Source organism: Scylla paramamosain, unplaced genomic scaffold (genome assembly GCF_035594125.1).
Source record: "Scylla paramamosain isolate STU-SP2022 unplaced genomic scaffold, ASM3559412v1 Contig47, whole genome shotgun sequence".
Lineage (NCBI taxonomy): Eukaryota > Metazoa > Arthropoda > Malacostraca > Decapoda > Portunidae > Scylla > Scylla paramamosain.
In genome coordinates this window covers 502,501-530,000 of record NW_026973712.1, presented here as the reverse complement: position 1 = coordinate 530,000, position 27,500 = coordinate 502,501, and the positions used below count along the sequence as shown (strand labels likewise).

Sequence of the window (27,500 nt, the reverse complement as noted above, 5' to 3'; positions counted from 1 at the left end):
CTTTTTAAGAGTATCTCTGTCCAAGGGCAAATAAAAATATAAGAGAAAAAAGGCCCACTGAAGATGCCCGTCCAAAAAAAGGCATAGCAGAGACCTGTCACGCTTCATATTACGAAATTCATTCACTTTTTATGTAATAGGGTCTCCAGCTAAAGAAGAAAAAGAATATAGGAAAGAAAACGCCCCACTAAAGCGACCAGTACCTACAGAGAAGAGACTGGAAGCATATCTAACATTACCAGAAATGTCTTGAAATCTTCCCTCGCCGCACTAACAGACAGCGACACAAGTAGGGCGCTCCACCCAAAGACATGATAACATTTTACTGCGGGTTATGAGCCCCACCCACAGCCTGCAGTGCACCCCTACCTCGAGGCTCGGCGAAATGCTTGCAATAATCAGTGGAGGGCGAGCGATCCCGTGTAGGAAGCGCCGCACCTGGGTTCAACACGGGAACCTCTCGTGTACATTCTCCCACCAGAACGAAGACTTGCCTATTGTATTCAGGCGCTGCACTTTCGGCGAGGGAAAAAGAAAAACTGAATATACTTTTTTTTTCGCTATACCGTCTCTCTCTCTCTCTCTCTCTCTCTCTCTCTCTCTCTCTCTCTCTCTCTCTCTCTCTCTCTCTCTGTAACCCCGCTCCTCTTCCCCCACCCCCACACACACGCGCGTCAGAACAATGGATAATCATCAAGGGATCGGCTTCAGAGGCAACAGGGCTCATGGTTGCCACTGAGAGCTTATTACTTCCTACTCAAATGCATTCATCGCAAAGGGAACGAGCCTGTGTCTCACCGCAACTGCCTACATCTCCTTGCTAACGCTATTCATGCCGCTGTCTCATTATACCTGGCGTGGGGATTAAGAGGGAAAATAACTAATCTGTCTTATAATCAGTCAAGTTTTAAGGTGTCCGGACAAAAGACTTAATGCATCTGTCTGAGGAGAAATATAGTCACTTCCACGGGTCTCTTATTTTCTCTCTTCTTTCGGCTGTTCATGTCAAGGATCGCCACAGAGGATCAACCTAATCTTTTACCTTTTCCTCAGTCATACCCATTACAGGCACGTCTTTCACTGCACCTAGAAACTCTCTCTCTCTCTCTCTCTCTCTCTCTCTCTCTCTCTCTCTCTCTCTCTCTCTCTCTCTCTCTCTCTCTCTCTCTGCTAGATCCATCTCCAGCATCCTCCTTCCCATACACTCATCTCTCCTCTTAACACAGCCACTCCACCTCAGTCCACCTCAGTGTCGCCTCTCCACGTACTAGCATTGCAGCGATCACAAAGGAAGGAATCCATTTCGAAACACAGCATTGATTGGCCTGTAAGAAACGTTTCCAATACCTTGCGTGAGGTGAAGAAATGAACACGACACCGCGAAGCCCAAAGAGGATCTATCGAGTGTCGTGAAGCACCAGTGTATTGTGGCTTTAGTCGTGAGGGGCTTTATTTCCTTATTTATGCATTTTCTTTGTCCTCCATAAACAAGGTCAGACATTTATTGGATTTGGTGTCAATTTGGCTAACAATTTTAGTAGTGGCTGTGCCGGTTGCTCGTATCTTTTAAGCTTGAGAGAGAGAGAGAGAGAGAGAGAGAGAGAGAGAGAGAGAGAGAGAGAGAGAGAGAGAGAGAGAGAGAGACTGTTCCCATATACCACACATAATAGAAATCCCTGATATTTACATGTTTTTATTTTTTTTTTCACGACAATTTCAATTTTTCAATGACAAAGTATGTATAGTATCTTATCATTCATTCCAGCTTGAGTTGTGAGGCTTCGGGCGAACGCAAGGACGGGCAATGAATCAGCGTCTCTCTCTCTCTCTCTCTCTCTCTCTCTCTCTCTCTCTCTCTTGCGGCTCTCGTGCGGCTTGCTGAGTTATTGGCTTAATTTTTGGTGGGGGGCTGAGCAGATTAATTAATATAGCTATCAATAACCAGAAAGTTATCTCGCTATTTATGCAATCAGGCTGAGTGGCACAAATTATTACCGCGGATTAGGGGCAGAAGGAACAGAAGGAGGAGGAGGAGGAGGAGGAGGAGGAGGAGGAGGAGGAGGAGGAGGAGGAAAGTAACCACAGGAACACAAAGGATGAACAAACAACGCATGCAAAGTTAACAACACAATATCAAGTTTAATAAAAGTTTCCCTTCCCTCGCAAACCTTACTCTTCTCTGTGTTGTTATGGAAAAGTCTCTCTCTCTCTCTCTCTCTCTCTCTCTCTCTCTCTCTCTCTCTCTATCTATCTCTCTTTCTCTCTCTCTCTGACAGTGTGTTTTCAAAATGCTCGCGTCAACTATTCTTTTGCCACGGTGGGTATTGTTAAAGGAAGGAAAAGAAGCAGCGAATAAAAATCTCTGTATATCCACAAAGTCACTCGTTTCAGAACCCCACGCTCTCCCCCACAAGCCTTGGCCTTCGTTACACACACGCTCTCTCTGAACTAACAAAACGTTCACATGCACTGCAGCTCGTTCCAGTATAAAATGATAGAGCAAAGCTGCTTGTATTGGGGAGATATCTAATTTGCATGCATGAGAGCGACGGATAGATTTGGGCCTGTTTGCCATCAGAGTCTGCCTGAACTCAAGCCACGTGGGCTGAGTGTGCCGGAACTACCCGCTGCTTTTTACCGGAGAATGTGTGTTTTCTTCCCCACCAGGAGTGCAGGGAAAAGCCAGAGAGGACTCGAGTGTCATACTGAGGTGCAAGGAACAGTTACAACTCACAGATAAAAGGGTAGAGGTATGATCTCTTGATATCTCCTGATCTTGTCCACCGTACAGAAGTCAAGTGTTAGACTGAGATACAAGGAACTTTCATTACTCACGGATGAAAGACTAGAAACACGATCTCTTGTCACTTTTCATTGGCGTGGTAATTCCTTGTTTTCTTATTGCCTAAGGTAACTTTTCCCTCTTGTCCAGGTCTTCCATCTCATTAAAGTTTTGATTTGATTGATCACAGTTATTTGGCATTTACAAGTGATGGTATTGCAGCCAGGTGCAATAAGCTACAGCTTTCGTAGGACCTGAATATTGTTTACTAAAGGTCATGAGACATATCAAGGGACATATCTTTTATAAATAATCAACAGAATATACAAAATTATGTACAAAAACAACAAAACATATATAACATAATTATGTACTAGTATATGTACAATACATAAGTAACTAAATACCCTTTTTATATATACCTATATATACGTACATGCACACATACAGAGATACGTACACGTACACACACATATATGCACATACACATACAGAGAGAGAGAGAGAGAGAGAGAGAGAGAGAGAGAGAGAGAGAGAGAGAGAGAGAGAGAGAGAGAGAGAGAGAGAATTTTCCAGCATGTGGGGGTGTCTGCTGTAGCGTTGTACACGAGCACAATGCCACGAGTCTAGAATTTGTTTCAAGTGAGCGAGTTCTGAGCGCCTCCATTCCCGCTCCTCTGGCACAGTACTTATCTTACGTCTTGCTTGTGTGGACGGCAGGCGATGGGCGGAGAGACAAGTCAGTAGCGCGTACCCCACACCACCTCCTGCCTCTCGCAAACGACCAACGAAGACTGCCAATAGCGATGAAAAAGCAAGCATATGTAGGAAAATCAGCCATTTGTTTTGATAACGACGCTTACGTGGAGTATATAAAGGCATGCTGACTCGTGTTACGGATAGTGTAAATTGTATTGCAGGAGTGGCGCTGGTAATCCAAAGCCAATTTACCTAATCAAGGAGGGATATGAAATGATGGCACCCCCGCGACGAGTGGTGAGGACTATCGACCGATGGTTAACATCGACTCTTGGTTAACAGTTAATAGTCTTTAAAATATATTCCCTTCATCGTTGTGTGGTAGGAAGTCCCCCGCGTGTTTTTGTGCTTTAAAAACTACCAAGAAGAGATAAAAAAATTAATACAAATAGGCAGATAGACAGAATACTAATATTTTCCTCCCCCAGTAGTAACTAAGTCCATGATTACGCGTATCTCGCCGCCACTTGCTTGGGATTGTTAAAACTCCAACATACGCTCAGGTTATTGCCAGTAATACCTCTCTCTCTCTCTCTCTCTCTCTCTCTCTCTCTCTCTCTCTCTCTCTCTCTCTCTCTCTCTCTCTCTCCAAGACGAGCCGCTGATCGCTAGTGCTACCGTTTCTTTCCGTAATGGTTGTTTCCTGCGTATTTGCACAACCTCCTTGTGTGTGTGTGTGTGTGTGTTTGTGTGTGTGTGTAGGAAACCAATAACGCCAAGAAATCTTTTTTTTACGAATACGAAGAAGCAATGCAAGTATCACAGACTAGAACACCCATATTAACATATCAACAAGGAACTAACCGATTATTGTATTGATTATCGTGAAGCTTGCCGTATTATGTCATTACCTTCTAGTGAAAGTACAGATCCCTTTAAAAGTTGTCAGTAACGTGCTTGGTATTATGGATAACCTTGACTCTTTTGTAGGCGAGCAGTGCGTTCCGTTGCGGTTTTCAATATATATGAAGGTGGTTATGGGCGTTTCAGGTCTTTATTTCATGATCCCATAAGCGTCACTCCAGGCAATATCCCCAGAGATATATTGCCTGCCGCCCCTTCCCTCCCTGCGCGAGTGGTGAGGAAAGAACAGCAGCGTGGAGGAAACTTAGAGATATTGAGAAACCATAAGCAGAACTCTGGTAGCAAATAAATACACGTGATGCTAGCAGCAGGGTCTCTCTCTCTCTCTCTCTCTCTCTCTCTCTCTCTCTCTCTCTCTCTCTCTCTCTCTCTCTCTCTCTCTCTCTCTCTCTCTCTCTCTCTCTCTCTCTCTCTCTCTCTCTCTCTCTCTCTCTCTCTCTCTCTCTCTCTCTCTCTCTCTCTCTCTCTCTCTCTCTCTCTTTCTAGCCGCACTTCATTTCATGTTCTGGCATTTTTTTCCTTTCGTTACTGCTGTTGCGATGCCAAATATAGCTCAGTCAGTCAATCAGTCTCTCTCTCTCTCTCTCTCTCTCTCTCTCTCTCTCTCTCTCTCTCTCTCTCTCTGACAATCAACTGAGGTGCATCATTTAGACAACGTTTGCTTCTGAGGCCTTGATTCAGTTCTCATATTCTCAGGAGCATTTCACTGATTGGGGTTTTGAATAAAGTCACTTGCTCATGTGTGTGTGTGTGTGTGTGTGTGTGTGTGTGTGTGTGTGTGTGTGTGTGTGCGCTCCTGTTTTTTTATCTTGGTTTGTTTGCGCTGTCTGTCTGAATGTCCTTGTGCTTTCCGTGCTTCCTTCCAAGCACCCCCCCCAACCTCTCAATCTCTCTCTCTCTCTCTCTCTCTCTCTCTCTCTCTCTCTCTCTCTCTCTCTCTCTCTCTCTCTCTCTCTCTCTGTGTGTGTGTGTGTGTGTGTGTGTGTGTGTGTGTGTGTGTGTGTGTGTCAACTGCCATTAAATCAGAGGTCTGGTTGGAATATTCATTTCTCAGAGAGAGAGAGAGAGAGAGAGAGAGAGAGAGAGAGAGAGAGAGAGAGAGAGAGAGAGAGAGAGATCCCTACCTTTCTCACTTGAATAAAAGTCTTAAATCCTAACAGCTTAAGGGCATAAGGGCGGAGTATCTCAGTATATGCACCTCAACACTTCACACGGAGAGTCTGGAAGAGGTACCCGCCCCTTACCGTCTCTTATACTCGTACACACTGCCTGGCCACGTGTAGAGACAGGACACTGGACATGTCGCTTTTCTCTTCCCTCTCTCTCTCTCTCTCTCTCTCTCTCTCTCTCTCTCTCTCTCTCTCTCTCTCTCTCTCTCTCTCTCTCTCTCTCTCTCTCTCTCTCTCTCTCTCTCTCTCTCTCTTGCTCCTCCCCTACGCAGCGAATATTATTGTGGACCGGCGCAATTTTACAACGGAAAATATATCCGAAAATAATTGACTTCAAAATTGGAAGCGATCGACGGCAACCAGCATGCAGTGGAACGCGGCGGGCACTGGGGGAAAAAAAAAAAGTAGATATAAATAAATGAATAAATAAAATAACAGATAAAACGTACGACTAGCTTATCCGTTCCCATGAAAGTGAAAGCCCTTGTTTCTGCAATTGGTGTTTCAGAGGTGAGCTGAGCTGAAGCCTCGTGGATAAGCTACAGACTGAAGTGGGGAAAAAAAAATAGAAGACTACATTGTTTTCTCAGATTAAAGACTTGGTAAGCACGAGAACTCTTATTTATTTTACTAGAACATAAGAACATAAGAAAATAAGGGAAGCTGCAAGAAGCCATCAGCCCTACACGTGGCAATCCCTTTATGAAACATTTCAGCCATCACCCCCATCCATAATTTTGTGTGATCATCTTTTAAACCTCCGTAATAGCTCCACACTAACAATCTGATTACTGAGACCATTCCTCTCACCTGCCACTCTATCTGAGAACCAATAGAGATGCAAGATGCGAAAGGCGTGGCGATAATACAGTAAGTATAGCAAGTACGCTGTTATTAGAGATTAACAAGGCGTTTTATATGTAAATTCCTATCGTAAAGGGCGCTGGCTGTCCATGCCTGAATATTGCGCTAACACTGACCACTGCATTCCTAGACACTTCCCTTCTTCCTCCTCCACGGGGAGTAATATTTAATTTGAACAGTTGAGCTTTGTGACTAACTAACTCACGGACGCGCCCGCACGCTCCACCACACCTAACTGATGGCCTTGTGCAGCACTGACAGCTTGGAAATAGGTGCAAATATTGGTTTTCCGATAATTGGGTTCTTCTTTTATAGGAGAAAAAAGGCGATGACAGCAAGATATGATTACCCAGCAGGGGAGCGTCATCTACAATTTCATCTCTTTCAAGCTCACGTACGAACTGGCGACAGGAGCTGCTGTGTGTGTGTGTGTGTGTGTGTGTGTGTGTGTGTGTGTGTGTGTGTGTGTGTGTGTGTGTGTGTGTGTGTGTGTGTGTGTGTGTGTGTGTGTGTGTGTGTGTGTGTGTGTGTGGGTGGGTGGGTGTGTGGGTGGGTGGGTGGGTTTGTGTGTGCAGTTTTTCTTTCTTTTATTTTAGTGTAGGTGAAGAAGGGCGGTCGGTAGTTGGGTGTATGTGTTTGTGTGTGTGAATTTTTTCCATTTCTTTCTTTCTTCGTTTTCTTTTTCTCTTTCCTGGGTTTTGTGTGTGTGTGTGTGTGTGTGTGTGTGTGTGTGTGTGTGTGTGTGTCTATTCTTCTTTTTCTCTCTTTTATTGTGTGTGCGAAGGGAGTGGGACACTTCTGTTTCTTTTTATTCTTTTGTTTATTTTATTCTATCTTTTTTTTTTTAACTGCGTGTGTGGTGAGAAATGCTTGAGTGCCTGCAAGCGTGTTACCCAACTGCAAACTGAACAGGATCATGAGGCTTGGTTGTCGGGGGCCAGCGAGTGTCTCCTTGTGGGGTTGGGCGGTAATTGAGTGTGAGGGGATCTGTAGGGGACGGTAGACTGAAGCCCGCGTGGAACATTTGTCCTTGTGTCTACTCGTTCAAGGAGACGAAATTGAGCGCATGGAGTCTGTCTATCTTTCTATTTTACGGATTTAACATCTTTTTATATAAGAGAGGCTCTGTCCAACGGCAACAAGGGTGAAAAAAAAGCCCACCAAAGAAGATATACAGTAGGAATATCTAAAATGATGAGAGTTTAAGTCGTAGGTAGGAGGAAGTACAGAGACGAGCAGGGAGGGAGTTCACAGTTTGCTGGTCTATATTATACATATGCATATGCAACGGCGAAGAGTCGTGTCGTTCATCGAAGAAGGAGAGTAATAGTGGAGGTAAACATGGGGTTTGTAACACACGAGAGGCGGGGGGGGGGGAGGAGCAGCCATAGAAATGCGAATAAAAATGGCGTGTGAGGCAGAAGGCACATCACATCTCACCGTCCTTTCACTCCTACGACAGACATTTTATTCCATCTTTTCTCCGCGGGATGCATGACCTCACTTGTTACTCAGGGAATGAGGAAACTTACATGGCGTAAGTGTTCTGCCTGTATATATGTCTGCTTTGGCAGCGGCCAGGAGAGATGGGCGCGCGCACACACACACACACACAACAAAACAGAACAAGAGCAATTTTCTCTCAATGAAATAATACATGAGAAAACACACACACACACACACACACACACACACACACACACACACACACACACACACACACACACACACACACACACACAACGCCCAAAAAGTTACTGGTCACCTATCTTTTTGACAAAGACTGTTTAGCCATTGGTTCAAAAAATTCCTAAGTCTCCTTTCTTCTTTTTTCAGCACGCGAATACTGTTAAAACTCAATAATATGGAGGCATTTACTGTAATCTCTCTCTCTCTCTCTCTCTCTCTCTCTCTCTCTCTCTCTCTCTCTCTCTCTTGGTAATTGTTTTGACCAAAGTAAAAGAAAGAAAGGAAGAGAAAGAGAAAAAAGAAAGGTTGACACATTTACTAAGAGGCTGCGTCGCTCCCGCCGACTGATGGATGTTACGCACTAGTCAACCTACACACCTCACTGGTAAACATAGTCGCTTTGTCTCTTTGTGCTTGTGTCACTGTATTTGTGGAGATGAATGGGCGTGTGTGTGTGTGTGTGTGTGTGTGTGTGTGTGTGTGTGTGTGTGTGTGTGTGTGTGTGTGTGTGTGTGTGTGTGTGTGTGTGTGTGTGTGTGTGTGTGTGTGTGTGTGTGTGTGAAAATCCTTAACTACAAATAACAGGAAAGTCTCAATAGGACTTTCACATTGAGAACATAAATCTCTACTTGTAACTGCTTTGAATTTCATTTCCTTGCTCTTTACATCTTCTTCTTCTTCTTCTTCTTCTTCTTCTTCTTCTTCTTCTTCACGTTGTTCTTCTTCATGTTGTTGTTGTTCTTGCTCTTTCTCCTGCTCCTCCTCCTCCTCTTTTTCGATTTTGCTTTTGGTCAGAATCGTGATGTATAATTTTTTCACCTGATTAATTCAAATGCTCAACTTTTTTCTTTTTTTTTCCCCTTGTGTAGAGCGTTTTTTGTTTCCCTCTTTCCCTCACTCCCTCGTTTCCTTCCTTTATTTTTTCCCTCCCAGGCGGTGTGTGTACGCACTCGTCCAGTTAAAGGTGAATGCAACGCTGAGGGAATGAGTGTGTTCCGGGAAGTGGGTTACAATGTGATGCACGCAGCAACATTCTCCGCCACACCATGCTCGGTACTGCAGGGAAGAGGAAGCGGCGTCACCATCATTACCATTGCCATCATTACCACTCCCACGATTACTACTGTACCATGCACCGCCGCCACCACCTCTGACTACGATCATCACCATTTGCAGTTTAACTATTCTTGCTGCTACCACTGGGAAGGAAAAGAGACACGGAGAGAGGGAAAACACACTTGAAAAGGCAGACTACAAGTGCACAGCAGGGAAGGACTGGATGTAATGTAACCAAACCTCATTTCCCATTACACTCTTTCTAAAAACCCTAGGAGTTTTTACAAGTACTAATTATAAAAGTTACAGAGATGGTTATATAGGTTTACATGGGCGTTTTTATTCCTATTGACAATGTAAAATTCTTATTAAACTACCATTAGGAGCTTAAAAAGCATCCTTGAAAGCCCCATGAGCTTCCAGTAGAGCCTGTTAAGAGTGGTCGGGATAAAACGCCTAAACGTTTAAGGCATATTTTCTCATTTCACTTTGCTTTCCTTTCTTCAATATACTCAATCAGCCACCAAACCGTGCCATGAACACCCGGTCTCTCTAACCTCCCCAACTGTTAAGCACTGTTATGTTGATGAGTCAGCCTCCTAAACACAGGAACCAAACCTAACGCCAGTATAGCCTGAAGCGTTCGCCATGCATCAGGTAGGCAATTCTCTGAAAATGTAACGCCTCCTCCATAGCTATGTTACGATTATTGAATTCACGGGCACGGTTTTACGGTAACGTCACGGAATGGGAGCAATCAGATGTAATCCAAATAAAAACACACTTTAGAGGTCAAGAGAGGAGATTCACTTCATACCAGTCGTCGCTACCTTCCTCCTTTCTACATAAACATTTGTCCATTCCATTTACAGAGGAGAAAGACTGAAGAATCCAAATTAAATCGATGTTACATGTCAAGGGAGGAGATTCACTTCATACCAGTCGTCGCTAGCTCTCTCTTGTCTTTCTACATATCCCACAACAGTCTCTTCCGCAACCTCCTTCACCTCTAAACTTCTTCCCTAATACATCCATCGACCAGCACACCTCCACCTCCACCTCTTCCACCTCCACCTGCCAAGTCACACTACCGAATGACCTCACAGGTAGTCCGACCTTTCGCCCTTCCTCTCCTCGTCCCTTCACTATTTGTTGCCAAAAAGAGATTTCAGTTTTCCGATTGACGTCAAAAAAATAATAAAATAAATAAGTAAATCCATGAAATTCTGAAAAATTAAATGCTCGTCAAAATAAATAAGTAAATATATAAATGAATGAATAAATAAATAAGTAAATAAATAAATAAATAAATAAATAAATAAATAATAAATAAATAAATATATCAGGGAAAATGAATTACTGGTGAAATGAAATATCGCAAAATACAAATATGTTAGAGAGAGAGAGAGAGAGAGAGAGAGAGAGAGAGAGAGAGAGAGAGAGAGAGAGAGAGAGAGAGAGAGAGAGAGAGAGAGAGAGAGAGAGAAAAAAAAGGAAAGAAAAAATTTAAAAAGACGACGAAAAATGACAGGAGAAAAGAATAAAAGAGAAGGAAAAAAGGGGAGGATAAAGCAGGGGAGAAAACACTAGGGAGGAAAAAATGAGACAGGAAAGATAAGACGAGGAAAGAAGAAGAAAAAGAAAGAGTAGGGAGAATGAAAAGAAATAGAGAAAAGAGAAGAAAAATAGGAAAGGAGAGAGAGAAAAGAGGAAGCGCATGAAAGTATAAAGAAAGAAAGAAAGAAAAGAGAGAGAGAGAGAGAGAGAGAGAGAGAGAGAGAGAGAGAGAGAGAGAGAGAGAGAGAGAGAGAGAGAGGGAGAGGTGAGTAAAGGAAGCTCAGTCAATATTCACAACAGCACCGGTGAAAACTAAATATGAGAGTAGACAAACAAATACTACAACCGGAATATGTATCCTATGTGTGTGTCTTTCCTCGTACATGCACCTACACGTTCCTAAGTCCCTCATGGATTTTTAAAGCGCCCCACGAAGGTTTCTCAAAGGCAAGGGAGTTATTTACGCGCCATGACACACCTCTTCTAAGATTTGTGAGGCAAAGAACCAATGAAACTGTGATTAACTGGGCGACTCTTCACAATTTTATCAATAGAAAGGAAGGAAACTGGAATAAAAAATGTGAATGGTTTGGAAAGTGTAGGTGTTTAAGATTTTTTTTTTTTTTTATGGTTTTAGTGATAAATTAACAAGATTTCTATGTTACTAATAGGAGAAATACTCTCGATAACACGACTAATGATCTCTGTTGCCTTTGAAAATATGCGCAATGGGAGCATTGTTTGTGAATGTGGCCAGTTGTTGCGGCGCCAGTCAGTCAATCAATCAGTTCTTTAAATATGTGGTCGTTGAATATCACAGTTTTATGATGATGTACAAGATTACCTCTGCGTGGTTCTCCAAAACTGTACGTCACATGAGACTGTTGCAATGTTGACCCTCCTGAATGCCTGGGGTGACTGACCTTTCTACACCTGGCGTTCATGATGTAAAGGCCACGCGCAGTTTTGTTGTTTGTCCTTATTTACAGTCATCGCCCTGTGCTGGCCAATGGGCCGTGACTTATTGGCCATTCATGCCGCTGATAATGATGCTCGCGTCATTTCATTCCTGGTTCAAAACTTATTTCAATTGATATGTTGTTTTCCACTGAAATACTGAATTTCCATAACATATTGTTTACTATATTCTTTGTGAAACATTTATGAGTATATGAATAATACACACTGTTTCTTATTATCAAAAAAAATATTTTTCTCAGAGAGAATCTTGTGATGAAGTTATGCCCTCTTATTTGCAACAAAATTGAGACTTACATAAATTGTGTTGGATCAAACAGCGCCAATGTATACACGGTACCCAACAGAGTCACGCAGCCTCAGGTCCTAAACACTTACAACTTTTAGACTATAAGACGATAACAGTGTGATGCATGCCATACACTGTACTGCTGATGCAACAACGAACATTTGGTAAAGTCTGCTCACCCCTCACGTGACTCCCAGCCATGACGTGACACACAGGCAGCGACACAAGGCTCCCTGAAAAAGAGAGACGTAAATGAGAAATTACGAGAACACGTTTCTGAAAATAATGAAAATTTGATTATGAAGCTGACAAGGAGAACATGATGGCGAGGTGACGGTAAGCACATTCTTGGATAGTGGGCAAGCAGGTAAGCAGAGAGAGAGAGAGAGAGAGAGAGAGAGAGAGAGAGAGAGAGAGAGAGAGAGAGAGAGAGAGAGAGAGAGAGAGAGAGAGAGAGAGAGAGAGAGAGAGAGAGAGTGTGTGTGTGTGTGTGTGTGTGGGAAGGGGAGGGAGAAGGAAAGAAAGAGAGAGGATGCAAGAAAAATTCCATTACTTCAATTGTTGCCTCCAGTGTTTCCAGCAAAGTGGCTGTACTCCCTCGGAACGTGCGTGGGATTGAGGTCTTTGTGGAAAAAACAGCTGAGAAGAAATAACAATCAAATTCGATCCAGCGTAAAGTGAATGTGAAGGTTCCTTTTCCAGTATTTTTAGGCTGTCATCAGTGCCACCACAGATCCCCAGTGCCACAGAAAGAGATGTATACAGGTGCACAGATATATTGATTCTCTCTCTCTCTCTCTCTCTCTCTCTCTCTCTCTCTCTCTCTCTCTCTCTCTCTCCTCTCTCTCTCTCTCTCTCTCTCTCTCTCTCTCTCTCTCTAATATAACCCGTAAGCACTGTTTGGCTAAAGACAATTTAACAAAGAGATGCCGATACATATATCTACATATACATGCTATATACAGATATATACAGATGCATGAAAACATTAATTTGTTCTTTCCCTCTCTGTGTTTCTAATATAAGCCATGAGCACAGTTTGGCTAAAGATAACCAAGAAAAAAAAGAATTAGGCGCTGCAGATACAAAACCACGTGCTTCATGAAGGGAGGAACTGATAAAAAACCCACAAGGATATCACCAACTCAATGAAAATTCTTGCAATGTCTCCCGGGCGGACCAATGAAAGAGCGGGGCGTTTGAACATCAAGATTTCACAAAGGGCAAATCGGGAAGGAGTAGCTGCGAGAGTGGAGACACCCCTGGAGGTTCCTTCCTTGTGACAGACGCTGGCAAAGTTATTGTTTACGTTTACGAGTGACGCGGGGGACGGAAGGAAGGGATGCGTCTGTTCGTGCCTGACTTATCCTGCTGTTTACTGAGTGTCTTTGTCTCAGTGCTTTATTGCAGGATAAAGGGAAGAGCTTGCTTATCATATCTACTATAATATTTTACTCCTCACTTTTTGTACAAGGACTCCACGAAACTCATCGCTAGACAGCGTAGTGATGTGGAGAGTGGCGTGACCTACACCGTGTCTTCGTCTCCAGGGCGTGACAGTAAGCCCGTGATGGAGGCAAGAGTGGCGGGCGTGTGATGGGCGTTCGTAGCGGTGTTTTGTCATTTGTTAAACTCGTCCTCGGCAGCGGTCACCTTTAATTCACAGCAGAGGAGTAGCGAACGGAACGAATTGTGCACTGCAACATTTGAACGATATGCGAGAAAGTTTGTGTGGGAAACGTTGGATCCCAGAGCAGCTCACGGTGAAGTCTTAACCTTAGGGGAAGTCCATAAGGAAGTCTGTTTGCTGCGATCCAAGTGAAGCATTTGTCTGGAACACATGATATGGATCCTTAGGGTGAAGTCGAGGGTGTTTTGACCTCAGATGAAGTCAACAAGAAAGTTTGTTTGCTGTGATCCAAGTGAAATAAGGATCTCATATTCTGATCCTTACACATTCCTCACAGTATGTAAAAGTAACACAAGATCTTTTTTTCAGACTCCTTTTTTTGCTAGAACAATACAAAAAAGGTAGTAATATCTAATACTAGTCTTCCCTCTGTAAGAATTCGTCTGGAAAACACGATACGGATTCCAGGGCCGCTTAGAGTGAAGTCAAGGTAGTTTTGGCATTAAGAAAGTCGCCCAGCCATCTAGAGACCTGCTGTGTACGCGCACGTGTATAAACTACGAGGATGAAACCATATCCCTAACTCAGCAGTGGAATACCTGCTGCACCTGTCCAGGAATCTGAGGATTACGTATCCAGGTCAAGACAGGCAGCGTACAGCGTCCCTACACCTATCCGTCTTCCACCACGCTGATCCTGTACATGGTGTATGTAATATTCTGCATCACGAGACCTCGCTCCACTCTCTCACATGAGTAATGACACAAAGACACGGAAGATGCGGGTGACTGCTTTCCTTGAGTAGACAAACACATGGTCGGATACTACATCACTGTTGTTTTAATTCTTAACCTTAACTCCTTCATTTATATCCACGGAGGGACAGTTACACGTGCATTTACTAACTTCTCATGTCTTAGAATCGCGTGTCTCGAAAGCATGCTTATTTCCAAATGTCAAGAAGGTAAATGTTGACAGTTTTTATTTTTTTTATATAACCTGGATGACTAAGGCAACTCAAGCACGTTAGAATGAGGTCAATGAGATTTGTTGCAACTTAGAGAGAGAGAGAGAGAGAGAGAGAGAGAGAGAGAGAGAGAGAGAGAGAGAGAGAGAGAGAGAGAGAGAGAGAGAGTGCGTGTGTGTGTGCGTTATTCCCACGCTTCCCTGCAAATTGATACTAGCGAACACAACAGACCTATCAATTATTATTCATTAGCGTGTGTCCTTCGACTGATGTCCCTTCCTCAGAAAACACCACACAAATTACTGCAAACACCTCACACAGCTCGCAGGGATGGGGGACCTTCCAATCGACCTCAGCTGCTATTACAATACATCTTCTTTATTCCTATGGCTTGTTTACATCGCATATTTGGACAGCTGGGACGTGTAATGTGGAGATAACAGACTTGCAGGAAAGATTTTTACTAATAGCTCTTGAAAATGTGTGTTTAAGTTTCAGTCCATCAGTTTTCACGTACTTTTAAGATGCCACCTCGTGTGTGTTTCTTTGGGTGTATGCTGAGAGAGACACATTAAAACACACACACACACTTGCACCAAAGCCTTTTACTAATGTCTCTTGAGTGTGTGTGAGAATTTTTTTTCATCTACGCCTGCTAATTGAAGATGCCACCTCGTATATGCTTCCTCTTCTGTGTGGTGAGGGATACACACACACACACACACACACACACACACACATGCTGCCGCCTGACGCGCCTCGCCCTACCCGTGCCACCAGACACCACAATAAGATAACGCCCCTAAAGGCGCCACGTACGGACCGGTACAGACTCAGTGCGATTCCCACCATGGTGTGAGCCATCAATCAATAGTCTCTTCTAGATTTGACTTACCTTTAGGATTAATGTCAAGTATTTCCCCACCCCCAATGTACATTTTCAGTTTGTTGACTGCCTAAAGAATAAACCGTTTATTATTATTATTATTTATTATTATTATTTACACACACACACACACACACACACAAAGTACACTAAAAACGTATTTCATTAACTACATCGCATCTTACATAGTGGCGGGAGGGAATTTACAATGGCCACGTGCAAATTCCTTTTAAATAAACTCGCGGAATGTGCTATGAAGGACGGAGAGAGACGGAGAGAGGCAGCAGGAGGAAAGCATCTCATCTCCTCCCTTCCCTTCTCCGCGCCTAGCCAAGGGTGCTCACCGCCTCCACTGAGAGAGAAGACGTCAAGAGCAGAATCTCTCTCTCTCTCTCTCTCTCTCTCTCTCTCTGCTAACTCAAACAGCCTCGCCTGCCGCTTCAAAACTTGCCAGCCACGAGCTACCACAGCGGTGAACAAATACAAGAACAAGCGACTGAATTAATTAAACACTTGAGGCTGTAACCTACAGACACACAGCCACTCTCGTCCTCTCGATCATGAGCCTCGTGAAGACCTTCGTGCTGACAATTCCCCGGCTGATTTTTGGACTTGCCTACGATGTGTCTCCTTTACGGATACACACACACACACACACACACACACACACATACACACACACACACACACACACGGGTCCTGTTCCACCGCCCATATGTTTTTGTTGTAAATTTTCTCGTTACTTTTACGGGATCTTTCTTCTTTCATACCAGGACAGTGTGTACAGCATCTACTAAGTGCCTGATTGAAGTTTGTGGTTCATTTTTCGTTTTCTTTTTTCTTTTCTTTTCTTTTCTTTTTTTTTTTTTTCTTCTTCTTCTTCTTGTGTTGTTTTATGGGTGAAGGATGCCAGCTAAGGACACAAAAATGGGAAGAAAACTCGCTAATTGGCAGCTCAGAGAAATGGAAAAAAAAATAAATGAATAAATAACTAAAAGAAAATATAATTAAAATGATCAATTTAGATACGGAAGCGCTTGTACAAAGACTTCCATACACGCAAGAATACAGTATATAATTCTGTGCCCGTGTAACCCCCACAAATTACCTTTAAAAAATAAAAAATAAAAAAAAATAGAACATGCTTTTCATTATACCTCGCTGATACTCGGCATAAAATCAGTCGAAAAAAAAACAATCTTAAAAAATAAATAAATAAACCACATTTTCATCATATCTCACTCACAATCAGCACGGCATCGAAAAACAGGAAGGAAAATAAAGGAAGGTTCACGGAAAATGAGACGGGAGGCAGCAGGTGACGGCCACTGGCGCAGGTGTCTCCAATACACGTCAGGACACGATTGGTCAAAGAGAGGCGAAAATAATGACTCATAACCGTCAATCTATCGCACGCTAACGCTGACTTTGCATATTTTAGACTCTCTCAATAACAAAGCAATTATTTTGTATATACTTGTCAGAAAAGCTTTTATAACTACCTGGGATGGCACGAGAGAGAAAGTTTAGTGCCGTAAGGGCGTCAAAACACCAAAGGTAAACTAACAAACGAAATTAAGGTCGATTTATACTCAGGTTTACAGGAAGGTATTAATTAAGTGGCCCTTTCCAGAATCTACTTCAATAAAAAAAAAATTAAGTTATTTTTATATATACTTGACAGAAAAAGCGCAGATCTGGACTGGTACGAAATAAGCTTGGTACTGTAAGAAAGTCAAAACACCTAAACACAACTAACAAACCAAAATGAGACCAATTGTTACTCAGTTTTGTGTAGAAATATCAGTTAAGTAGCCTTTCCCTGTTCTTTTTCCAGCTATCTTTGTGTTTTTATTCTCTTGGCCAGCCTCCACTCGACATAAGAAGAGAAATGGAGAAAACAAAAAGTGTGACAGCAGAGGGCCGAGCAATGCTGCCTCAGCGGTCCTCACACTCCACTCGACCACCAAACGCCGTCGCCACTGAGGTCATAAGGAAGGCGGAACTTCAGACGAGGAGATCAATAAACTTCTGCTGGAACCATCAGCCCCTTCACCCGCCGCGCTGCTTTACGAGGCACGAGAGCCTTATGCACAAAGCCCAGAATTATAAGTTCCATTTTTCAGAGTCTATCGTGCTACGTGGCTCGGACCCGATCGAGTGGAATTTAACAAAAGAAAAAACTCCTTTACCTAACCTGTATGGGGTGAGCGACCAGGCGTGCCATCGTGTAGAGGCATTGTGCAAGCCACGGGAGGCTGGATAGGTTGTATATTAGAGCTGTATTTAGAAACGTTTTGCTCTCTCTCTCTCTCTCTCTCTCTCTCTCTCTCTCTCTCTCTCTCTCTCTCTCTCTCTCTCTCTCTCTCACGATTAACTTTTTGATTCATGCTTTTGACTGCGGGAGCAAATGAATTCGATAACGTTAAAGCTCCTCACAACAGTAATCCCCACATAGATAGTGTGCCAAGTAAAGTCCAGCGCAAATAATGTTAAACATACACACTGCAGCCAAGAAACACAATAGCTTGACTCAAAGCGCACACGACGTTCCCTTACTGGCTAAAACGAGTCTTGAATTTACGATGGGGTTGACAGACGGACGACCCCCGCAAATACTCCGAAGCTGGCCACAGAACGCAACTGTCGTGACGCCGCACCATCGCCGCCGCTCGCTGGGACTTCAATGTATGCAATGTAGTTATATCCATCAGAGCGTTTCGGCTTTCACGGCAGACAAAGCCAATCTAATTCCTGGTTTCTCCGTGTATTACTGTCAGTTGGGTCCTCTCCTGCTCTGTCTCCTCGCCTTCTTTCCAAGTAAAGTATTCATGAGTCAAGTTGTCTGCTCTCATGGAATATGCACCAGTATTGTACATGTTTGTATTTCTGGTTAAACATTCACTTCCTTTCAACTAGGCGCCTGCGTACACACACACACACACACACACACACACACACACACACACACACACACTTGCAACTCTAACTTGACATTTTTTTTAGATCCTGCATGTGGGAGGGTATTTCTGTTGATGAGTATGTCACAAACTTCAGATTCTTAACATTTAACGATCCTTTTTCATGTACCCGTCATGCCAAGTCTCCATAAATCAAGGCAGGAGTCTTCGCTTCTGGCACAGGACGACAACACAGCGCCGGTGTTCGTCACTCTCACTTAATCATCGCACAACACTGGACATGCGTGATCGTATATACTTCCAGATGATGTGTGGCGCCGTTACTCAAGCGACGCGTTACTCTGCCCGCCACCCACTCCACTGTTGAATGTTATGGATCTCAATTGAGTGTTTTTGCCATTTCACGAATACACAGTGGCTTGATGTTTTATTTCTTTGGTTTTGTTTACTACTAATAATTATACTAATAATTATAATGTGAAAAAAAAAAATCCTCAGGCAGCATTCTCCGACATCAAGGCTTTGTTGTGAATGATCTCTGCAGACAAAAAATGAAGAATTGCTAGGGAGTCTATACAGTGCCAGTTATAACAGCGTAACCTTCACTAACCAAACTGAATATGTATTCTCTTCTCTTTTTTTTTCTTTTTTTCATCCTTCTGGAACAGTTGGAATGAAAAACTGTCCCCTTTTCTTAATTTTCCTTTTAAAAACCGAAAACTCGAGACAAATTTTTGACTGGGAGAGAGAGAGAGAGAGAGAGAGAGAGAGAGAGAGAGAGAGAGAGAGAGAGAGAGAGAGAGAGAGAGAGAGAGGGTGTCAAATCATAACGTACCTTCACTAACATAGCACAGGACGGAGTGAAATGAAGGACTGTCCCTCACCAACCGACTTGAGAGCGAACCCGAAGAACTAGCGGCGAATGTTGACAATGGAACAGAGATAATGGACTCAATACTGCGGAAGGCAACGTGAAGCTGTTCGTGGAAGTATGCTAGAGATACGGTACAATACTCTATTTCACACAATTTATTCTTCAAATGGATGAAAGTCACCTCCTTCTTGGAAATTGAGTTGACAGACCATTCTGCTACTGCTGCTGTTGCTGCTATTATTGCTACTACTACTACTACTACTACTACTACTACTACTATTACTACTACGGCAGCCACCTCACGACCCCCTCCCTTTCTTCCTTCTTCAGGTTCCTTCCTTCTTTGCTTCCCTTCATACTGCTGTTGTTGCTGCTACTACTGCTACTACTACTACTACTACTACTACTACTGCAGCCATCACTTAACCCTTCTCTTTCTTCCTTCCTTCAATTCCTCAACTCTCTCCCTCTTTTCTTCCTTCCTTCCTTCCTTCCTTCTCTTGCTTCCCTCCCTATTTTCTTTTTTTTTTTTCCTTCCTTCCCTCCTTCCTTTTCCAACATATTCCGCCCTCACTTTGTATGTCCTATTCCATTTCCTCTCTCTCTCTCTCTCTCTCTCTCTCTCTCTCTCTCTCTCTCTCTCTCTCTCTCTCTCTCTCTCTCCTCTCTCTCTCTCTCTCTCTCTCTCTGAACATATGTTAAGGACCAACACTACAAGAAGGAAAGTTCAAGGAAAGTAAGAAAGAACGAACGAAAAAAGAAAAGAAAGTCAATGAGAAAGGTAAGAGAAGAAGAAGAAAAAGCAGAGGAGGAGAAGGAGGAGAAGGAGGAGGAGGAGAAGGAAGAGAAAAAGTGGTGTTCAGTTCCATCAGGGATACTAATATATTTCCTCGCTGTAATTTTCTCATTACGATTCTTTTTTCCTTTTCTCCTCGATATTTCTGACTTCACTTTCCCAGACAGCAATCATCATAAGAACATAAGAGCATAAGAAAATAAAGGAAGCTGCAAGAAGTAATCAGACCTACACGTGGCAGTCACTGTGCAAAACGTATCTATTTCCACCCATCATCCCCATGCATGAATCTGCCCTATCTTCTGTCAAAGCTCCTTAATGGCTCAGCACAAACAACCTGATTAAAGAGACCCTCCCATTCATCTACCACTCCTTTCGAGAACTGATTCCTTCCTATGTATTTTTTTTTTTTCTTTTTAATCTAACTTTTCTAGCCTGTTCTCTCCTGATTACTGATCCTGAAAATTTTACTTAAGTCACCCTCGTTTTACCACTTGAACAGCAATCATAATAGTAGTAATAATATGATAGATTTCCAAAGGTCATGTACTTACATACACACACGTTAACCTAGACCAGACACACACACACACACACACACACACACACACACACACACACACACACACACACACACACACACACACACACACACACACACACACACACACACACACACACACACACACACACACACACAATTACGTTTGTTTCTCACATACGAAATTAGTGATGATGAAAGTTCAGGTTGCTCGGCGTCGCCTGTCTCTGAGCAAAATTCCACTCTGGAAGACCCATCGACAAAATTTAAGACAGGCGGGAGGGAGAAATGTTTGGAGGAACACGACTATAAATTGGAGGACGAGGGCAAGAGAGGAAGAGAAAACGGCATTACGAGTAAGGAAGAGTGGTCTGGGGTGGGAGGGAATGGGGAGAGAAGAGGATGGGGACGAGGAGGTTGAGGGAGCACGAGAGAAAGAGAGAAACAGAAGAGGGATGAGGAAAAGAGGAGAAGAGAGGACAGACGGAATGCATGAAGGCAGCTGAGTATAAAAAAATACCCTCCCCCTAAAAAAATTTTACGTGAAGTTAGCAAAGAAATTATGATAGAAATGTAAGAGGCAACGAATTTGAGAAGTGAGAATACGATGATAGCGAGGCAAAAAAGCGAGACGAGATAATACGTAGTAATGAAAATGTGATAATGAAGACAGTAGTGTACGGTGGAGAAGCGAAAAATATAAGACATACTGAACCAAGAGGATGAGGAAGACGACGATGACGAAGAAAAAAAAAAAGACGAGGGAGACAAGAAAGAGGACGAGAATGAGAAGAACAAAGACAAGGAAGACGAGGAGAACACGAAAAGCAAGGAGGAAAAAGACGACGACAACAACAAGAAAGAAGAACACGAAGGGAAAGAGAACAAGGACAAGGACGAGAAAAACGAGAACGACAAGAAGACAACCAGAGAAACAAGAATGAGGAAAAGGAGGAAGAAGAGGAGAACGCGAACTTATACACGTAAAAAAAGAAAAAAAAAGAAAAACACAACTTGACGAGACTTGCAGTGGTACAGGAGGCGTTATTTGCTTTATATACAGGAGAGAAAAAAAGTATTAATTCTTTCCTCTGTTCTGTTCTTGTACCACCACCTAGCGAGGATGAAAGAGGAGGAGGATAGTGAGAACGGAGGGGGGGGGAGAGAAAGAGGAGATAAGGATGGAGAAACAGGAGGAAGAGATAGAGACAGAGGAGGATGAGGTATGGAGAAAAGGGAAGAAAAGTAGGAGAGGACAAAAAGGAAGAGGAGATTGAGGCAGAGGAGTAAAGAAAGAGGAGGAAGAGAAAGAAGAGGATGAAGAGAAAGAAGAAGAGGAGGAACGCAACGGAAGAATAATAATTAACAAGTAGTATTTATTCTATTGATAAAGGCAGAGAGAGAGAGAGAGAGAGAGAGAGAGAGAGAGAGAGAGAGAGAGAGAGAGAGAGAGAGAGAGAGAGAGAGAGAGAGAGAGAGTCAGCCATCAATTGTACATATATATATATCCATAACTTCATTCCCCTCTAAGGATCAAAACCTTCCTTAACTTTCACTACTTATCTCCCAGCTAAGTCGCCGCGGGAACTGACTAATCTTGTGCTTTCATTTCCTTTCCTGTCCGCTCTGCCTTCCCTTTTGCTGTTCCGGCCTGTCACTAAGCCGTGTGTGTGTGTGTGTGTGTGTGTGTGTGTGTGTGTGTGTGTGTGTGTGTGTGTGTGTGTGTGTTCATCTTACGTCACTCTCAAAGGCAGGTTTTCTTTTTATTTATTTTTTTTTTATTTATTTATTTTTTTTTTCAATCTTGTTTGTTGCGTGAGGCGTTCCTTTGTTTGTCTTGTTGATTATCTTTTTTTTTTTTTCTTTCGAGTTTTTTTTTCAATTTCTGCAAGTGGAATGGGGTGTTTTCTTTTCTTGTTCTTCGTCTTCTTTTACTTTTTTTCTTTTTTTGCTTCTCCTTTTTTTCTTTTCTTTTTCTTCTTCTCCTTTCTCTTCTTCTTTTCTTCTTATTCTTATTCTCCTCCTCCTTCTCCTCCTCCTTCTTTTTTCTTCTTCTTCTTCTTTTTCCTCTCTCACCCATTTTTCTAGCCTAAGCCAGCCTCCCTGAGAAGCATCAGCTGAGATGTGCGTCTCACCCTACCAGTCCCTTAACGAACAAAATACCTCCACGCTTACTACGTATATTTGTAAACTTGGAAAATAAGCTGAAACAAAAAGATGAAAAAAAAAAAACTTTCGGACAGTTTAATTTTCTTAATGTCTCTAATTTTTTTTAAATTCTTTAATATTTCATATTTATGAATTAGCATGACAGTGGCATTCTTGCAGCCCGCTGGTACAAAATAAACGAGATAAACATTTTACTTTTTTTTTCAGAGTTTAACGAACACGACACCTAATTAGTACTTAATTATATTTCTGCTTTTATAATATATGCATGTATGAGAGAGAGAGAGAGAGAGAGAGAGAGAGAGAGAGAGAGAGAGAGAGAGAGAGAGAGAGAGAGAGAGAGAGAGAGAGAGAGAGAGAGAGAATGAGAGTTTATATATAAGAATAAATATATAAACACCACTGAGGCGACACAGGTAAGGAGGGTGTGGTGGTGGTGGTGGTGGTGGTAGTGGCGAGGCAAGGCCGGGGCTCGGGAAGTGACGAGTGAGGGATGGAGGAGGCTTGACGCACGCCAGGGATTTGCAGACTTTCTGTAAAAAGTTTCTCCTCCTCGCGGCGCAGATAATGCCACCACGCACCCCACACTCTCCTGACGGCGCGCCTGAAGGAAGCAGAAGGCAAAGCAGGAAGCAGAGGACGCGGAAAAGGATGCTGTTACATACGTGCGGAACATTTTGATAATAATGATACTATTACACTGTTTATCACTAAGGCAGTTGTTACACTTGGATTTCACTACAGGGGGCTTAGGTGGAGAGGTGGAATTGAGAGAGATATAAGAACCATTACTAAAATCATCAAAACCTTCTATAATATCGAGTACATCCGCTAAACAATCACTAAAATCACTTCCACTGGAGCCATTGAAGATGTTGTTGTGAAGATTTGGCGCTTAGATTGTTTGAGGACACAGTCTTTTGCAGTCTCCTCGTTCGCTTCCTTACAACCCTCGACCTTAAACCTCCGTGACCCTTTTGTTGTTTGGTTTCCACGTTCGTAAGTAACATCAGTGTTCGATCTCAGCTAGCACGAACAAAGGTATTACACATTAATGCACTTATAAAAATTTAATTCATGTCCACGGTAAATGTTTGACCTTCATATTGACTTGTGATAAAATAAATATAACCTGTGTGTGTGTGTGTGTGTGTGTGTGTGTGTGTAGTAATGTATATATTTGCCAGGTTCACTTCCATCCCGCAAGGCACACACACAAGGATATACAAACTTTACAATAGTCCCTCCATCCCACAAGTCACTATTAGAAAACGCTTAAATCTTTAGGAGTAACAAAACTATTTACATGTATATATATATATATATATATATGTGTGTGTGTGTGTGTGTGTGTGTGTGTGTGTGTGTGTGTGTGTGTGTGTGTGTGTGTGAGGATTGGAGGGCAGGCAGCGGCGAGGACTGGTATCGATGACAGTCGTATCAATCAGTATTTACACACGTACAGCGGCATCACTCATCTCTGGAACTCTGACATGCAACACAAACCTCACCCTCTGAGTTGTGAGGTACATGTCCCTCTAACGTGTGGGTGGGTGGGTGGGAAGAGAGGGTGGTTTTGGTAGGTGGGTGGATGGAGTATGGGTGGTGATGGTGGTGGTGGCGATGATGATTATGATAAAGACAACAGCAACAACAACAACAACAACAACAACAACATCAACAGTAGTATGTAAACTTTGGTGATAGATAAGCATCACAACAGCACTGCCGTAAATTACATTTTTACACAGAAATAAAATAACAAATAAATGAATAAATAAAAAAAAAGATAAACACATCCCTGAAAAAAATAAATAAATAAATAAATACCTTGAAACCTGACGCATTGTCCTAATATTTGCACAAGTGGGTGGAATGAAACAGCGCCAAGCCAGCAAGCCTCGCCAGTGAAAGAGATGCACCGCACGAGGGTCACAGGAGCACGCTACTTATCCCATAAATTGGCACTCACAGCCGCGGACGCCCTCCCTCCACTTCAAGAGTTACTGCCGCCGCCACCGTGCCAGCCAGATACAGGGCGCCCGTGGGAGGCAAGGAGGCAAAATGAAACTTATAGCAATGGTTAAGTTTACAGATATTACTTTTTCACTGGTCTATAAATAAACACCGTTGCTTCTGTAGTGAACCTGCCATGTTTGTGGTATACGGGATGTAACAATGACGATATAAGCAAAGTTCTTAGGGGCAATAATCAAAATAGGACAAAAAATAACGGGTTCTAGCTTGATAAAGTTCGATTTAAAACAGATATAGGATGGAACTGGCTTACAAATAGCGGTAGAAGAATGGGATAGACTCAGTAATCAGGTTTTCATTATAATGTTGAGTCATTACGACAAATTTATGAATGAGGATGACAGGTAGAAATGCCACGAGTAGACTTGACGGTTTCTTGCAGCTTACCCCTATGTCCTTGTGCTGTGGTGGTGGTGGTGGTGGTGGTGGTGAGCGTCGAGGTGGTGACAAGTGGTGATGGATGTGATGTGTGATGTATGGTGATGCGCGGTGTGGATGATATTTTCCTTGTCAGTGTGTGTGTGTGTGTGTGTGTGTGTGTGTGTGTGTGTGTGTGTGTGTGTGTGTGTGCAATCCTCGCCTCGCCCTCAGTACGGTACTGAATTTGTCAAGAGGAAGTGACGGAGGAGAAGCAAGAGTCACCAGAACACACACACACACACACACACACACACACACACACACACACACACACACACACACACACACACACACACAACTTTTGGATAACCGTTTTGAGTGAGTGAGAGGAACTGGCACCTTCAGTTGGCATTTTTTTCATAGCCTTTTTGTTGCCCTAGTTAGGAGTTCCCTTTTACACACACACACACACACACACACACACACACACACACACACACACACACACACACACACACACACACGTCTCCTTCACAAACACTTCCTCCCTAGTTGATTATCTCTCCTCATCTCATCCTCTCATCCTGACTTCCTTCTCTCCACCTCCTTCCCTCCCCTCAAAAGAAGGAATTTCGTAAGGTATGCAAAATAGAAATTACAAAGATTATCAAAGACCACAGTACGTGTGGTTGAGGGAACGGCAAGAGGAGGAGGAGGAGGAGTGACGGGAAGATGGGAGAGGATAGGGTGAGAGTAGGTAAGGAAATGAAGGAGAAACGAGGGAGGATGTTGACAAGTGAGTAACGAGTAGGTTAGGGAAGGAGGGAGAGGAAAAGCAGGGGATGATATGTCAGAGGAGAGATAATGAGAGCATGGGAGGGAAAGGAAGGAAGGAATATAAAATGGGAATGTGTACATGAAGACTAGTGAGAAAGCTTGAAAATATACATATCCCTTAGACTCACGTATTAAACTGACAGACTTACGTGTCATTAATCAGGTCAATTGCTGCAGTAAGGAGGGGCAACGAAGGTGAAGGACTAAAGATACTGAATAGCTATAAAATTAGTGAGTTTAAATAAGGATTACAATGAGATATGTAACAGAGAGAGAGAGAGAGAGAGAGAGAGTGTGGGAGAAGAATGCAGTTCAAAAGAGCAGTATATAACCCCCTCTCTCTCTCTCTCTCTCTCTCTCTCTCTCTCTCTCTCTCTCTCTCTCTCTCTCTCTCTGAGCAATTCTTCACCCAGCCTTTATCAGCGCAATTTTTCACCTCTCGCTGCCTCGATCCTTCTGGACTACTTCAAACTTTCTCCTATCTGTCATCACAACCTCTTCTCAGCTTCATTTCCACATCCTCTTAAAATTCATCTCGTCGGGCTCTTCACACACACACACACACACACACACACACACACACACACACACACACACACTTATCTACTCACAAAGACGCTTCGTTAAAGATTTTTTGCACAACAGTTTAACTCTGCGAATACTTTCCTGCAAAAATGACATCATCAAGTTTCCCAGAAAGGAAGAGGGGGAGGAAGAGGAGATAGCAAGAGGGGGAGGAAGAGGAGAAGAAGAAACGGCGATAGAGAAGGACGACGATGAGGGCGAGCAGAGAAACAAAGGAACAAACGGGGAATAAACATCTGCAGATTTGTTGGTCCCGAGTATTTAAAGTGCATTGAGTAGAGTGTATAGAAGAGAGTAAATGAAGAGTAGTAAAGACGAAGGCTCCTCCCTATCAACAAACAACTTCCATGAATCGATCTGACACACACACACACACACAAACAGACAACAGCTAAGCATCGTTCAGCTTGTTACTGTTCACCATAGCACCGCAATGAGAAGGTCTGTTTGTGCATAGTAACTCAGACGCCCTTAAATTCCTCTTGGTTTTCACGGTCTATGAAGGCAATTCCTGTCCCCACTAACTCCTGCTTGTCTCGTAAACACTTAACACTGACCCTGTTTCATGTGCTCCCACTCCCTAGTCGACAAAGTTCCCCTAAAAGACTGTTCTTATGGTTTAGCTTGTAATCACGTACAGGGAGGGTAAAAGCCGCTATATTTGTTATACGTTCATCATAATTATTGCTATGACGCAGCCTCCTATTGTCTGTTTACCATTATTGCAATTGCCGAACACGTAGTGACAAATGGAGCAGTGTAAATTATCACTGTTCATAAAAATAAAAGTCTAATAAATACTGTGTTGTGCAACTTGTGAAACTAAAGAAATTTATTGATTACCACCGTTTTATATTGTATGTAAGTGTGTGTGTGTGTGTGTGTGTGTG

General features: G+C 42.9%; 1 protein-coding gene across 5 annotated transcripts in view; it reads right to left on the bottom strand.

Moving 5' to 3' along the window:
• The window catches only part of LOC135098150 (GTP-binding protein 10-like), a 187,094-nt gene that overhangs the window by 143,841 nt on the left and 15,753 nt on the right, over positions 1 to 27,500 (bottom strand). For all 5 annotated transcript variants that reach the window (XM_064000370.1, XM_064000371.1, XM_064000372.1 and 2 more), the window contains exon 2: positions 12,187 to 12,240. The gene's annotated coding sequence lies outside the window, so the exon portion shown is untranslated. The remainder of the gene's footprint in view (positions 1 to 12,186; positions 12,241 to 27,500) is intronic.